The sequence below is a fragment of the Aphelocoma coerulescens genome, chromosome 1 (genome assembly GCF_041296385.1).
Source record: "Aphelocoma coerulescens isolate FSJ_1873_10779 chromosome 1, UR_Acoe_1.0, whole genome shotgun sequence".
In the NCBI taxonomy this organism is placed as follows: domain Eukaryota; kingdom Metazoa; phylum Chordata; class Aves; order Passeriformes; family Corvidae; genus Aphelocoma; species Aphelocoma coerulescens.
Genome location: NC_091013.1, coordinates 64,284,654 through 64,298,210, shown reverse-complemented (window position 1 = coordinate 64,298,210; position 13,557 = coordinate 64,284,654). Strand labels below are relative to the sequence as shown.

Genomic DNA, 13,557 nt, shown 5'->3' with positions numbered 1-13,557 from the left:
AACACATGGTTCTGTGAGTATATGTATTTTTCCCTTTGACCTACCATAACATATATATTTCTAGAGGTGCCACATAAATAAGAGGCTCAGTTGAATAGCCTAAGGATAGTTTATTCCGTCAGGGTAAGGAAGAGACACCAGAGAGCTTCTCAGCTCTCTCTCAGTACAACTGGCTCAGTATAACTGTGATTTATTCTGCTCTAAGCCTGCAGCAGTTGTAGTCACTTGGTATCACTGCAAATTTACACCACTGGTGTTTGGGTGCGTTGTGACTATGACCTTTAGCTCTATGTTTAGGGGCAAATGGATTAGTCAGGCATTATTTGCCACCTCTAAGAAGGGCTGTTCTCATCTCTACTAAAATATTTGGCTGCTGCAGAGGGCAGGACAAAACGCAACAGAGCCTGGGCTCCCTTTTTGCACTGCAGGACATGAAGCAGGAGAGACTGTCCTGCCAAAAGGCCTTTGTGTGCATGAGAGCATCAGGTCCTGCAGGCCAAAATGAAGAAAAATGTTTCTACCTGCAGTTTGCTGCAGTGTTAGAAATCAAAACTGCAGCCAGCAGTAACTTCAGCTCTGTATTACCCAGAGCCAAACTCAATAAATCCCTGGTGTTGCTGTCAGGTGAGTCCTTTACTCTTCCAAAGCATGAAAGAGACGGAACCACTGGCAGTTAATTGGGGATTTCTGTGCTGTCAGACAGTCTAACTTCAGACCACTTCTTGTGTCTCATGCCACAAGTCCCAGTATACACACTAAGAGCCATGATTTATGGCTGGAGCTGCTTTGCTTTACTGTGTGGTGTAATTGCTATGCTCTGGAAGCACCAGGCTTTCTGAAGAGCATTCATGGACTGTAGCTCCTCAGCTGTGTGTCCTGCCTGCTCCATGGCCCAGGCAATGGCATCTGCCAAAGTCAGGTTTTAAATCCCAGCAGTAGAAGCTGGTAGTCTGATTCTGCATACCCCTCTTAATCTGCTTATGCTCACATATTACAAATGCAATTTTTTCTGTCTTACCAGAATAAATGGGTTCCATTCTTAATTGCGGGTATTACTGGTTGCAAGCAGAGGCAGCTGGCTCTTATCCCTGCACCTGCAGAACTAGCAGGATCTTTATAACCTCGAGGCTGAGTGAATTCTCTGGGGCCTGGATCATCACATATTTGCCATATATTTCTGTATTTCTGTAAGCCTACTAATGGCCACTGCGTGTTACGGAGAGGTAATCAGCCACTCAGCTGGAGCCAATGTCAGTTCTGTGGTGAGATCCAGGCTTTTGGATGCAGCCCTTCAAATGGAAAGACACTGCTGAGATGAGTATTACTGGCTCTGCTGGTGCTTACAGGACTGGTAGGATGCAACAGGCACAAGAACTGCACAACAGGGGACCACTCAAAAGTCTTCTGTGTGATTTACAGTGACCAATTGCTTTCCAAACATCTTTCAAAGTGCAAAGTACAGAAACAGAGTTATTTTAGGAGATTGTTTTCTCTATAAGAGTAGTGGCTGTAACTCAGAATTTGGAGACCTACTCTGGACACAGCTTCATTGGCAGAAATAGATGAAACAACCTGCTTGATTTTAATAGGCTTGTTTGGCAATTAAAGTCCATAACTGTGTTGGGCTTTTTTTAGAGAGATATATGTTCTATTGCATTATGTTATAAATATGAATATGTATAATGTGTATAATAATAACAGTATTGTGTGTGTAATGGGCACACTACTCTCCTTGAGTCTGAAAATATATGCATACCTATATGTATGTATACACAAACACATCTGCCTCTTTAACATTTAAGGAAGTGTGGAGCCCACCACCCCCACCTGCCCTTGGTGGGTGGTGTTAGGCTGTAGCTCTGAGCATCACAGCACCTGTGGTGCCAGCCAGTCCCTCTGCCCCAAAAACACGAGGAGACTGCAGTAATGCTTTTCTGGAGGCCCCAGTCCCTGTTGGGCTGTGGGTGTGATGGCTCCTGACATTGCGTTGGAAAGTCCTGCCAGAAAGTCACATACAAACAAAGCTGAGGCACCATCAGATGCCTTTCATTGCACTGGACTATAAACTAGGAGATTATAAATCCCATAGGATCAAGCAGGCATAGCTTAGAGGGAAAGATTCCCTCTACAAGCACAAATATCTTGAAGATAACAATGGAAATCAGAAGCTGACTAAACTCCTATTTACATAGTATTCTCTCCAGACCTGCTTTGGTGCAGAAATTCCACTGCAATATCTGCGCGTGGAAGTCCCTCTAGTCTTGTGCACATAGCACTCCTCTACCTTTTGGGATATGTGCAGGGATCTTACAGCTGGAATTAACTTAGTTGACATTTTGCACTATGACACAGAGTTTAATTCTCATTTGATGGCATTGCACTCTCTGTTTTCTGCCTCTGCCTGGGGACTTACAGATGTGCATAAAACCATTTCCCCTGAGATGATACTACAGGGAAGGTGTTGTCTCTTTTGCACCCAGCAGAGCTGCCTGGGATACTGGGTCCCACCAGTTGATATCAGTGAAAGAGCTTGACAATATCTTCCTGGCCATCCTTCTCCCCAGTGGGGGACCCCATCCCAAGGGATGTGATCATAGAGAGGGTGAAGTCAGCTTCATTCTTAATGGGGGATGATGGGAGAGCTCAGAGTAAGGAAAACAAAGCTTTGATGGGGAGGCTGGCAGTTGTGATGGGAACACCCATGTGGGGCTGGGCAGTTTGGTTTGGCAGCCTCACTTTGCTCAGGGAAGTGCCACAGGACAGGGATGGCAGGAGGTGCTGCTGTGGCCTCCCCTGGGCATATCCAGCCTGGCTGTGTCTGAGAGCACAGGAGTGGGGGGGGTTGTGAGATGAGGCATGACAGCAAGAGCTAAAGAAATATTGGGGTAACGGTGCCAGGGAGGCAATTCCACTGTTATTAACACAAGCACAGCCATCGCTCTGCCTTTGTCTCCTGATGAATCAGAGGAAATTGCCTCCCAAGCCCTTCGCCTTCCAGCTACTTCAGCTGTGTTTTGTTTCTCTAAGATTCAAATATTCTGACTAGATTTCAGCATATTATTATGAGAACAGAAGAGCTATAGAGAAAGTGACGCTTCACAGAGGAAATAGCCAGTAAACGTTGCTTTGAATTCTCTTGCTTTTTATGGCAAACTCTGATGTCAGGGACAGATATGGTTTTGGAGATGAAGTGTTGCAGTGCTGCAGATGTGTTTATGAATACTTAGTGACAATCTCCTGTGACATTGCAATGGGCAGCTTACCATCATCTATGAGATTTTTAAGCCTCCTATTTTGATGTAACTGATTCTTCTATTTAATACCAGTCCCCATGAACTATGATCTTACAAAAGCAAGAGCATTCTTCTTTGTGTGGCGATCCTATCTGGCCAGATTAGCAAAATGTTCTATTCACATTTTGCAAAAATATTGGACTTTGTAATGAAAATATGCATCAGGTCAAGTGAAAAATGTAATGGTTTGATGTCAAAATCCCAGAATGGCTCATGATGGAGAGGGTGAGGCAAACTTCCAAAGCAAGAATATTTAATTTTGGCACTTTCAAAATGTGGCATTCCATCCCTCTAATTTGCCATGGGCTTTTTGTTTCAAATATTTCTTCTGATGAAAAGAAGCATGCAAACAAAAAAAACAAACAAAAAAACCAACTCCATATTTAGAATTCAATAAAATAATTCATTTGATCCTCTTCAGTTTCTTTGAAAAGTTCAACATGAACACTCAAGTACTGCGTTCCTTCAAACTGTGTGGAACTGCTGATCCGGGAGTTGTGCAGCTTTGATGTGCCAAGTGCCAAGAAAAGGTACTCTAAAAGCTGCTGTAGTTCAGATTATTCTGTGGGACCATCCTGATGGGTGTGAAACCTCAGTCTGGCAGGTGCAGTACACGCACAGAGACAGACCCTCTTTGTCCTGAAGGCTTTACCCTCCTGATCTATGATTCCCATAGGGTCAGATACATGTTTTTGTGTGGAGCGACACAGACAGAATTGGATAATCCATTCAAAACATTTTTTCACCACTGGAAGAGTAGTTCTCCACACTTCTTGTATGAGGTGATTTTTTTTCTTTTGTTTTGGAGAAAGTCAGGATAGGAAGGGTGACAAGGCAACACAGACAATCTGTATACGAAAGGTGAGATCCTGCCCTTGGGCATTGCTGCTGCATGGGGCCAGGCAGGGAGCCAAGCCCACGGGTTCACGGCTTGTGCTCTTCCACTGGGTTTGAGAAATACTCAGCTCAGTTGTGTTTTTATTTTTTCCAATTCCCCATTTTCAAGGTTGCAAGAGAAAATATTTTAAAAGCCTCACTAATAATACATTACAAAACATCCTCTAAAACATTCATGAAAGAGGAAGAGTTCAAGGAGAGCAGTCAGTGTTAAGTGATGGTGGTGGGCAGGGACACACGTGAGTGAAGCACCGCACACAGACACAAGGCCAGCACAGCCCTTGCCATGCAGACATTGTGAAAGTGGCACCAGCTTGTCCCAGAGCAGTGTCTGAGCTTGCTGAGATCCATGCACTGCAATCCCAGGCAAATGGCAATTACAGGGCATTCCAGAGGGACGCAGGTGGTCCTGAGTTGGAGGAAGATGCGGCCAAAACAGCCGGGTTAGATTTGACTTCTAAACACGAGGTGGAGAAACATGATTATTACCCTCTGCTTGGCACTAGTGAGACACACCTGGAATGCTGTATCCTGTTTGGGCCTCCCCAGTATGAGAGACAACGTACTGGAGAAAAAGGTCACCAAGACATGTAAAGGCTGGAGCTTATGTGCACAAGAGGAGGTTGAGAGAAATGGGTCCGTTCTGCTTGGAGGAGAAAATACTCAAGTACCTCCCATTGCTGCCTGAAGCTGCCAAATGAGAGGGTAAGGATGAGACAGACTTCTCAGAGCTGCCCCGTGGTGGGATAAGGGGCAACAGACATGCACTGGAGTATGGGAAATTCCAATTAAATATTAGCAAAAATATTTTCAGCATAAGGGTGGTTAAATATGGAAGGTGGAAATGTTGTAGAATCTTAGCTTTTGGAAATACTTAAAATTTGCCTAGGCAAAAAACCAAGGACCCTGATCTAGTTGACTTGTTTTGAGGAGAGTCCTGGACCCTGGTGACCTGCAGAGGCACCTTCCAGCCCTGCTTGTTCTAAAGGTCTGTGACCACAAAAACTTGACAGAGAAAGTAGAATGACAGCAGTACAAAGATCAGCAGAGCTAATTACATAGAGATATCTTAAAGTCTGATTAAGAAGCAAAGGAATCTTAAAAATCTGTTACAAGAAAAATGGCAGAATTGTTCATGAAAGGCAGAAATGACAGACTTTTCCAAAACTAGCTCCCTAAAGAGATTAAAATTAAGCAACACAATTAGATCACATGATAAGAAGATGCTTTGTGTCCCAGTAATGAAGGACGCAGTGTAACGCTAGGTTCTTTACAGTCAGGTGTTGACAGCTAATCTAGACCAAACTGTAGTAAGAAACCTTTGAAGGTCTTTCTGGTTCATTTGCATCAGTTTTCACAAGTACCTGGATCAGAAGGAAAGTTCCAGAAAACTGAAAAAAAATTATCCCAAGAGAAGGATAAGAGGAGGATTAAAGGTCATCCTTAATGTGAATTCAACACAGAGTTAGGGAATATGGCTTTTGCCAGACTGACTCAGTGATTTTTTAGTGAGATGTATAAGTTTGATTGACAAAGGTGAAAATACTGATACACTATTCATGTGCTTCTCTGTAGCACTTGAGTTCATTGTCTCAGGCACCTGTATCACACAAGGAAACCAGTTCAGCCTTGTGGATTCAAACATGCTAAACACCGTGTCTCAGACTTACAAGGTCTTCAGTACACAAGAAATGGTAACAGAGGACCATTGCCAGAGCACCTCAGAAACAGCCCTGGCTGGGACCTTGCCTGGGCAGTGTCTTCACCTTGGACAGTGCTGTGTTGGTCCTTCTTGGCCTTTGCCTACTCCCTTCTCAGAAATTATTCCACTGGGGAAGCCCAGCCGAGGGGTGAGGAGCATGTCCCACTAAACCATCCCAAGCGCACCTGCAGTGCCTGGGTGCGAGCGTGTCTGTGGGCTCCCACAGTGCTGGCAGAGACCTGTCTGCCCAGAGCAATGAAAGGTTTTGGGTCTCCTGCATTGAGAAAACACCTGGAAACAGCCATCTCAGTTTGCAGTCAGACAGAGCAGAGGAGCATCATGCCCAATGGGAATTGACAGGGAGGGGCAGGCCAGGAAAGAGGAGGTTGCAAAGCACTAGTTCTGCCAAACTAACCTTATTATTTTTCCCTCCTTTATCTTTTGACATTAAACAGACTGAGTGGGTGAACGGAAGATGCAGACACAATTAAGCAGATATTGCAAGCAGGAGGGTGAGTTGCTTTTTATGGCTAGTTTATGTTTCAGACACACAACTATACAGAATAATGCAATAAGAAAAACCATGCAGTATTTACCCTGGGTTTATTCACTGCAGGTCCTCTGAGAGCTGCTTCTGTTTGTCTTTATTTAATTGGCATGGTCGGATGGCCATCAGCAGGTCCAATTAAACAGATTCAATAGATTCCACTGTACATTTTTATTTTTTTCTCCATCAGTGTGCAGCAAAAACTGTCCAAAATAATTTGTCTGAGTACTAGTAATGAATATAAAGTGCAGCCTGCACACAGTAGGTTTCAGCTGTACAGCATTTTACAGCCAAAGCACACTGGGTTAATAACGGAATCACTGATGCAATCTTTAGTACAGCCTTAGTGGGAAAGAGGGTAACATAGTTTGTTATGATGTGAGATATTTGGTTGCTCAGCTTTGGGCATATCTGAAACACAGATAGGCATTATGTCATCCTTTGTAGCTATCTTAAGCTTTGGCCTTAAGTGTTAGGTGGGAACTATTTAAGAAAATCCCACCAATAGGACCTGAGCATGACCTTAATATCAGGTATTTGTTTAAGTGCTTTGTTGAATTGGAGCCTAGTAGATCCTCTTAAAAAGAAAGCGATTTTCAATCTAATAAGGTTATCTGAGTGTGAACATTTTAACTACATCAATCAATACACCCATCAGGAGTAAGTGACTAATGGGATTTCTCTTTTCCTTCTTTCTTTGTTACAAGAATGATGAATTGACTTTGCCTGTTGCTAAAGATTCTCATCTCCTTAATGCATTGCAGATATGTTTAATGGACATAAGCTGTCAGGGTCTCGCAGTAACCAGTCCCAACCAAAAATATTTCCCCTTTGGATTTGGTCATCATATTCCAGTTCTGCTCTCACAGTGGAAAATTTGAAAAGGCTGGAAGAGGAATATGCAGCTTCTAAAGAAGCCTTCAAAATGCAGAGATTGCAAGATTATATTGAGCAGACTAATCTTGCTCTCTTCAACGAAGAGACAACTAGGAGAACCAGCAGAGATTTTGTCTGTGATGCAGAGCCTGAAGGAACTCCCTCATCCCTTCCTGCAAAACAAGCAAAAATTGCAATTGAGTTTCCTGAAAGACCTCTGAAGAAAGAAGAGATATCGACAGGTATTTTTTAGCAATCTGTTACAGGGAAGGAGAGAGAATAACTCAGCGGTTCTGGAGCTTTCCTACATTTCTGTCTGCATATCATAGAATCATAGAATGAACCATCATAGAATGGTTTGGGTTGGAAGGAACCTTAAAGATCATCTATTTCCAACCCCCCTGCCATGGGCAGGGACACCTTCCACTAGACCAGGTTGCTCAGGGCCCCATCCAAACCGGTCTTGAGCACTGCCAGGGATGGGGCATCAACAACTTCTCCGGACAACCTGTGCCAGTGTCTCACCACCCTTACAATAAAGAATTTCCTCCTAACACCTAATATAAATCTTCCCTCTTTAAATTTAAAACCATTCCCCCTTGTCCTGTCACTATCTGACCATGTAAAAAGTCAATCTCCCACATTTTTATAAGCCTCTTTTAAGTACTGAAAGGCCTCTAGTGAAGTCTCCCTGGATCCATCTCTTTCCCACACTGAATGACCCCAACTCTCCCAGCATGTCTTCATAGGAAAGGTGCTCCACCATTCTGATCATCATCATGGCCCTCCTCTGGCCTCAATCCAGCAAGTCCACATCTTTCTTGTGTTAAGGTCTCCTGGGCTGGCCACAGTACTCCAGGTGGGGTCTCACAAGGATAGAGAGTCAAAATCACCTCCCTCAACCTGCTGGTCCCACACCTTTTGGTGCAGCCCAGAATGTGGTTGACTTTCTGGGTGGCAGGAGTACATCACCAGGTCATGTCCAGCTTTGCATCCACCAGAACCTTCAAGTTCTCCTCCACATGGGCTGCTCTCAGTGAGTTCTTCCCTCAGTCTATACTCATAACTGGGCTTGCCCCAACCAAGTTGGATCACCTTGCACTTGGACTTGAACTTCAGGAAGCTCTCATGGGCCCACTTCTCAAGCTTGTCTGGGTTCCTCTGCATGGCATCCCACCCTTCTGGTGTGTCAACTCCACTGCTCAGCTTTGTTTCCATCTGCAAACTTGCTGAGGGTGCACTTGATCTCACTGTGTCATTGATGAAGATATTAAAGAGCACTGGTCCTGAGACAGAGCCCCAAGGGACACCACTCATCATCAGCCTCCATCTGGACTTACAGCCATTTACCACAACTCTGGCTGCATCCATCCAGCCAATTCCTTATCCACTGAACTGTTTCCCCTTCAAATCCATGTTTCCCCAAATTGGAGAGACGAATGTTATCTGTGACCATGTTGAAGGCCTTAGTCAGTCTTCCCTTGTTGAGTGTTGCAGTCATTCCATCATATGGTTAAATAGAAGTGACATGCATGGATACCTAATATGGTGATGGATTGTGAGGAGCAACATATGTCTGCCCTTCCCTGCCTGCAAGTGAGGGCTGCATTTGTCTGGATTGCTGGGCTGGTTTGTACCATGTTTTGGGCAAAAAAACATTGAGTTGTGAGCGCATGGTAAGGAGCACCAGCACCCAGACCTTAATCCCAGCCATGGAGAGAGCTCATCACAAATGCAAAGTACTCATCTGGAAAGAAAGGAAAATCAGAATTAAAACAAGAAAGAGTCTAAACACAAAACCCACCCATCCATTTTAGGAGCATCCGTTTTCATTTTTGTCTATATCAGACCTGCTCTGTTGCACGTAAATGCCAGCAAATTAATATTAGACAGGTGTCTCTCTTATGAGACTCCTCAAGCTCTGTTTACTTCAGATAGATAGATAAACAGATAGGTAGATAGATATAGAGAGATATCTACATCTTGCTTTTAATAACATTTTACAGCTCATTGAGTAACCAGCCAGAATAGGGTCACAGCTGTCCCCTGCAAGGGGCTGAGGAAGGGACAAGTGGCTCCATCAAAAGCCCCTGGAAGGGAACAACACAGCAGCCCTGGGGAACAGCAGCTTGTTGCCTACACAGGGAGAGTCAGGCTTTCTGCAACACAGACTGGATCACAAACTGAGGTCCAAGTGGACCAACTTGGCCTTATCCTAAGTCTAAAACATTTTTTTGAGGGAAGATTGGACTTTTTCCATTAATTCTTCTTTGAACGTGGTATGAGCGGGGATTCCACTTGCTGTAGGAGAGCCCCTGGCACAGCCTGCTTTGGCACAGTCAGAAATGCACAGCCAGCATGAAAGAGCCAGGCTATTCCTTGAAGGGTTACCTATTTCCTAAGGAATTCATGCATTGGTCCTCCTTGGGGGTTATCCACAGAAATGTTTTCTGCTCATTTTTGCATTTTTCTCCATAAAAATTTGCCAGCTCTTAAGAATGAGAAAATAAACTGTTTACACACATAAGGGTAATTTTTTAAAGATCTTTCCAAGTGGAAACCAAGTATTCTTGTCAGGGATACATGTGAGCTGCACCTTTGAGGACAAATCTATCCTGGCAAGAGGCTGAGAGTCTGAAACCACCAAAAAAGACAGGAAGCAAATGCATGCAGAAACCTCTCTCAGGGCTATCCTAAGCAGTCGTTTCTTGGATTTGCACATCACAATTAGAATTCAGGTGATATATGAATTTTGTTTCAGACTGTTTCAGTAGAGAGCTAGTATGTAGACACAGGAAGATTTACCAAGGAAAATCAAATATGGGAATGCCTCATTAGGGACCCAGTGTCAACATTTAATATGTCTTCAAGAATTTGTACACTACAATGGTTCACAGGGCTTTTTTGGCTTCTTTTGATCTCTTTTCATTGTTTTTTTTCTTTTGTAAGAGTGGCTTATGTAATCTGAGCAGTAACCTGCATTTCAATGCTTTTTCTTGCTCCTTGTCACAGCCATCTTTACCTCTCTCTTTTACCACGTCTTCCTTTTCTACATTTTCTTTCCTACCGTCTCCTCTGCCACCCTACTGCCCTCCCCAAATGCCTCCTTGTAGCCCTCTTTCCCCAGATCCCTGCATGTCCACAGGTGCCCCTCCTCTCTCCCACCTACTTCCGCATATGCCTGCCCTAAATCTCTTCCCTCCGTCCTCTCTGATTTTTTGGAAACAAGGTCACCTGGTGTGGAGACGCTGAGGTCGGTTGCACAAGAGCTGTATCACCTGCGAGAGCACGTGAGACAAGCCGAGAGGTACAACTGACCCAGTAGATGTGGGCTGTAACAGACCCCAGGTCTGCTGTGCTCAGCACACAGAGGGAAATGTGCAGCCTGTGGCTGCTGAATGAAGGCAAACCTGGAGGAGAAAGGTGCTGTTCTGGCAGCGAGCCCCTCAGGGCACTGCATCTGCCTGTATGATGTACTTGGGCCCAAATGACCGTTTGGGGTTCACTCCCCATGCTTGTAGCACCATGACCTTCCCACAGAGGGGCACCACCAGTCCTCTGCACCCCATTGCCCCTGTGCAGCCACATACACCCTTCCAAAGAGTCTCTAAAATAAGGAGACCCAAGCTGTTTACAGATGAAACCTGAACAGAAAGGCAAAGTAAATTAACTTGTAACTCTTGTCTCTCCCTCTGCAAAGCCTGCCCTTGGTCTCCAGCAACTTTTTTTACGGTTCATTTTCAGAAGCTTTTTCTTTGCTCTCCCTCAATTTATTATACCATTAAAACCGATGGGGGAAAATGTTCCTCGTTAAGGTGAGAAGGTTTTATCTGAAATACAAAATAATGAAATGACAAGAAATCTCAAGGCAGGGAAAAAACCAACCAACCTGCTGTTCTACACAAAAAGAGGATCTTTTTTTTTTTATTTTTAAAGAAAGACTTTTCTCTCCCCTCCAGCACTAGCGACACATTCTCCATCAGCTCAGCCCACAGGATCTGTGCTGAAGGAATCCAGGTAAGCAGAGTAATTGGTAACATTTTTCTATATAGCTCAGTCACGTTAGGCTGTATTTATGCCATACACAGGCAAGCAACAGGAACACTGAACAACTGGAAACTTACAGTGGGCCTGAGACACTCACAGCCTGGCAGCCTCTGCTGTGCCCCTGCTATTAATAAATTGGAAGTTGTGGCTGTCCAAGGGGTTGTCTTTGGGCCCTTCAACATCAGCTGTATTAAAAGGGATGCTGCCAGCCTCTGCAGAGGGGTTTTTTAATTTTCTTTTTTTATTTTGTTAGACAGATAAATCCTACACAGCATCTCTCAAATCAACTGTGATGTGTGATTTTTATTTTACAGGCTGCTCTTCCAGCTGGGGGAAAAAAATAGGTCTGATTCCCCAGCCACAGTAAATCAGCATAATACCACCCTTCCCACCCCCAACGCTGCTGCAGCAACACGGATTTACACCATCTGGAGATGTGGCTCTCTCCTCGCGTCTGCCCGATGTAAACATATAGACATGTCTAATCTTCCTGGCAGAGGGAAGGCAGAGAAAGGGAATTGAATAAACAATCTTGTTAAGAGGCAAACAAAGACCAAACTCTTTTTCAGTGTATTTTAAACAGCCCTCAGTTCATTAAGAACAATCTTTATAGGAATATCCAAATGATTTTTTTAAACTTTTTTCTTAACATATGTTACCACGTGCTTGGCACCAAGGGAAATGGGTATAAGCAGCTGTTTTAGGGAAAGCTGTTACACTGTTCCATGAACACGCTCCAAGGTAATTTTTTGGATTATATTTTATAAATTACATTCATATAAATTGTAAATATGTTATAAACATTTAACATGCAAATTTAATTATCCAACATTTATAAAAATAACTGCAATTAATTCATAACTTTCACCCTGAAAGAGTGCAGACTTTATTTCTTCCCCAAATTTTGAAAATGTTACGGACTGAAGTAAAACCTCTGATGACAAATCAAGGGAAACCAGTCTTAAAAGTTCCCTGGCTAAAGTCATTACATGAATGTAAACAAAAAGAGATTTCCCCCCATGTGAAGGTTTGTGAGAGGGCACCCCACAGTTCCAGCTCCCCGCAGGGCTGGCCTGAGCTGTCCTTGAGGGCCTGGCCATGATTTGGGGTGCATGCAGGCAGCTGTCCATGCATTGCTGAGGCTGCACCCCGGCCCCTCATGGGCAGGCAGGTTGGTCGGTCTGAGCACGTCTCATCCTCAAGCAAACACCAGCCTGACCCATGGAGCATCCCAAGTCACCCACCTACCCCCTGGTCCCAGGAACAGGGGTTTCCATAAGATTTGGGCTTGATACTGATCCCAGTTAACCTGCACATAGCCCTTTACTGGGCTCTACTCCGCATGTGCAAGGCAGAAATTATGGCATTTTACTGTCTCAGGAGAGCTGGTAGAGCAAACACACAATGGAGGCACCAGAGCACCACTACTCTCCCTATTCCTCATAAGTTTTCATCCACAGATGCATTAATTTGTGTGTGCTGTCCCCAGAATCCTTTACAATTCATAGGTAACTAATAAGAAAGCAGTGATGTGTAAAGGCCTTGTTGAATTACTAATGGATATAAATAAATTTTTTAAAAATTTAAAAAACATCCCTCACTCCTTACCTGGAATCAGATCAAAGTCAAACCCCAAACACAGTTTGTTCTGTATCTTATTGTCATGATTTTGTAGTTTGTTTTTTCATTTGCCAAGGCCACAGGTATCTTTAAACTAGTATGTCACAGGAGCTCTAAAAAAATTATCTCTACATTATACAGACAATAGTGGCTGGACACCTTGATAGGTCCGTGTTATAGGCTCAGAATGATCTTGTACCCTGACTGACAACTTCAGGTGAAGGCAGAGAGTGGAAGGGTGTATGGAAAGCCTCAGATGCTGCTGGACATGCTGTGGTAAAAGAGGGGCGTCCCAGCAGAGTGCCAGTCCATGTGAGTGCAGAGGGATATCATATTGCCAGCTGAATGGGGGTCACCCGGTGCCATTTGCAGAACCATGTAAGCTGAGGTCAGCAGGAGGGTGATTTTAGGACTGATACAACTTTGTTTTGTCCAGTGGCAAGGAAAGCAGTAAGACCATAGGAGACTCTGCACAGCTGCTGCCAAGACTCCCTGTCCATTCTTATGCGCTGGAAGTAACCCTTCTCCTCTGTGCTGTCCTCAGCTTTGTGAGGGCAATTATCCCCTCTGCATGC

At 44.2% G+C, this 13,557-nt stretch overlaps 1 long non-coding RNA gene across 1 annotated transcript; it reads left to right on the top strand.

Annotated features, from left to right (window-relative positions):
- The first annotated feature begins 10,544 nt into the window (after window positions 1–10,544).
- On the top strand, window positions 10,545–11,898 carry LOC138118827 (uncharacterized). The gene is made up of 3 exons (XR_011155297.1): window positions 10,545–10,622; window positions 11,275–11,332; window positions 11,677–11,898. It is a non-coding gene; the product is annotated as an uncharacterized lncRNA (long non-coding RNA).
- The last annotated feature ends 1,659 nt before the right edge of the window (window positions 11,899–13,557 follow it).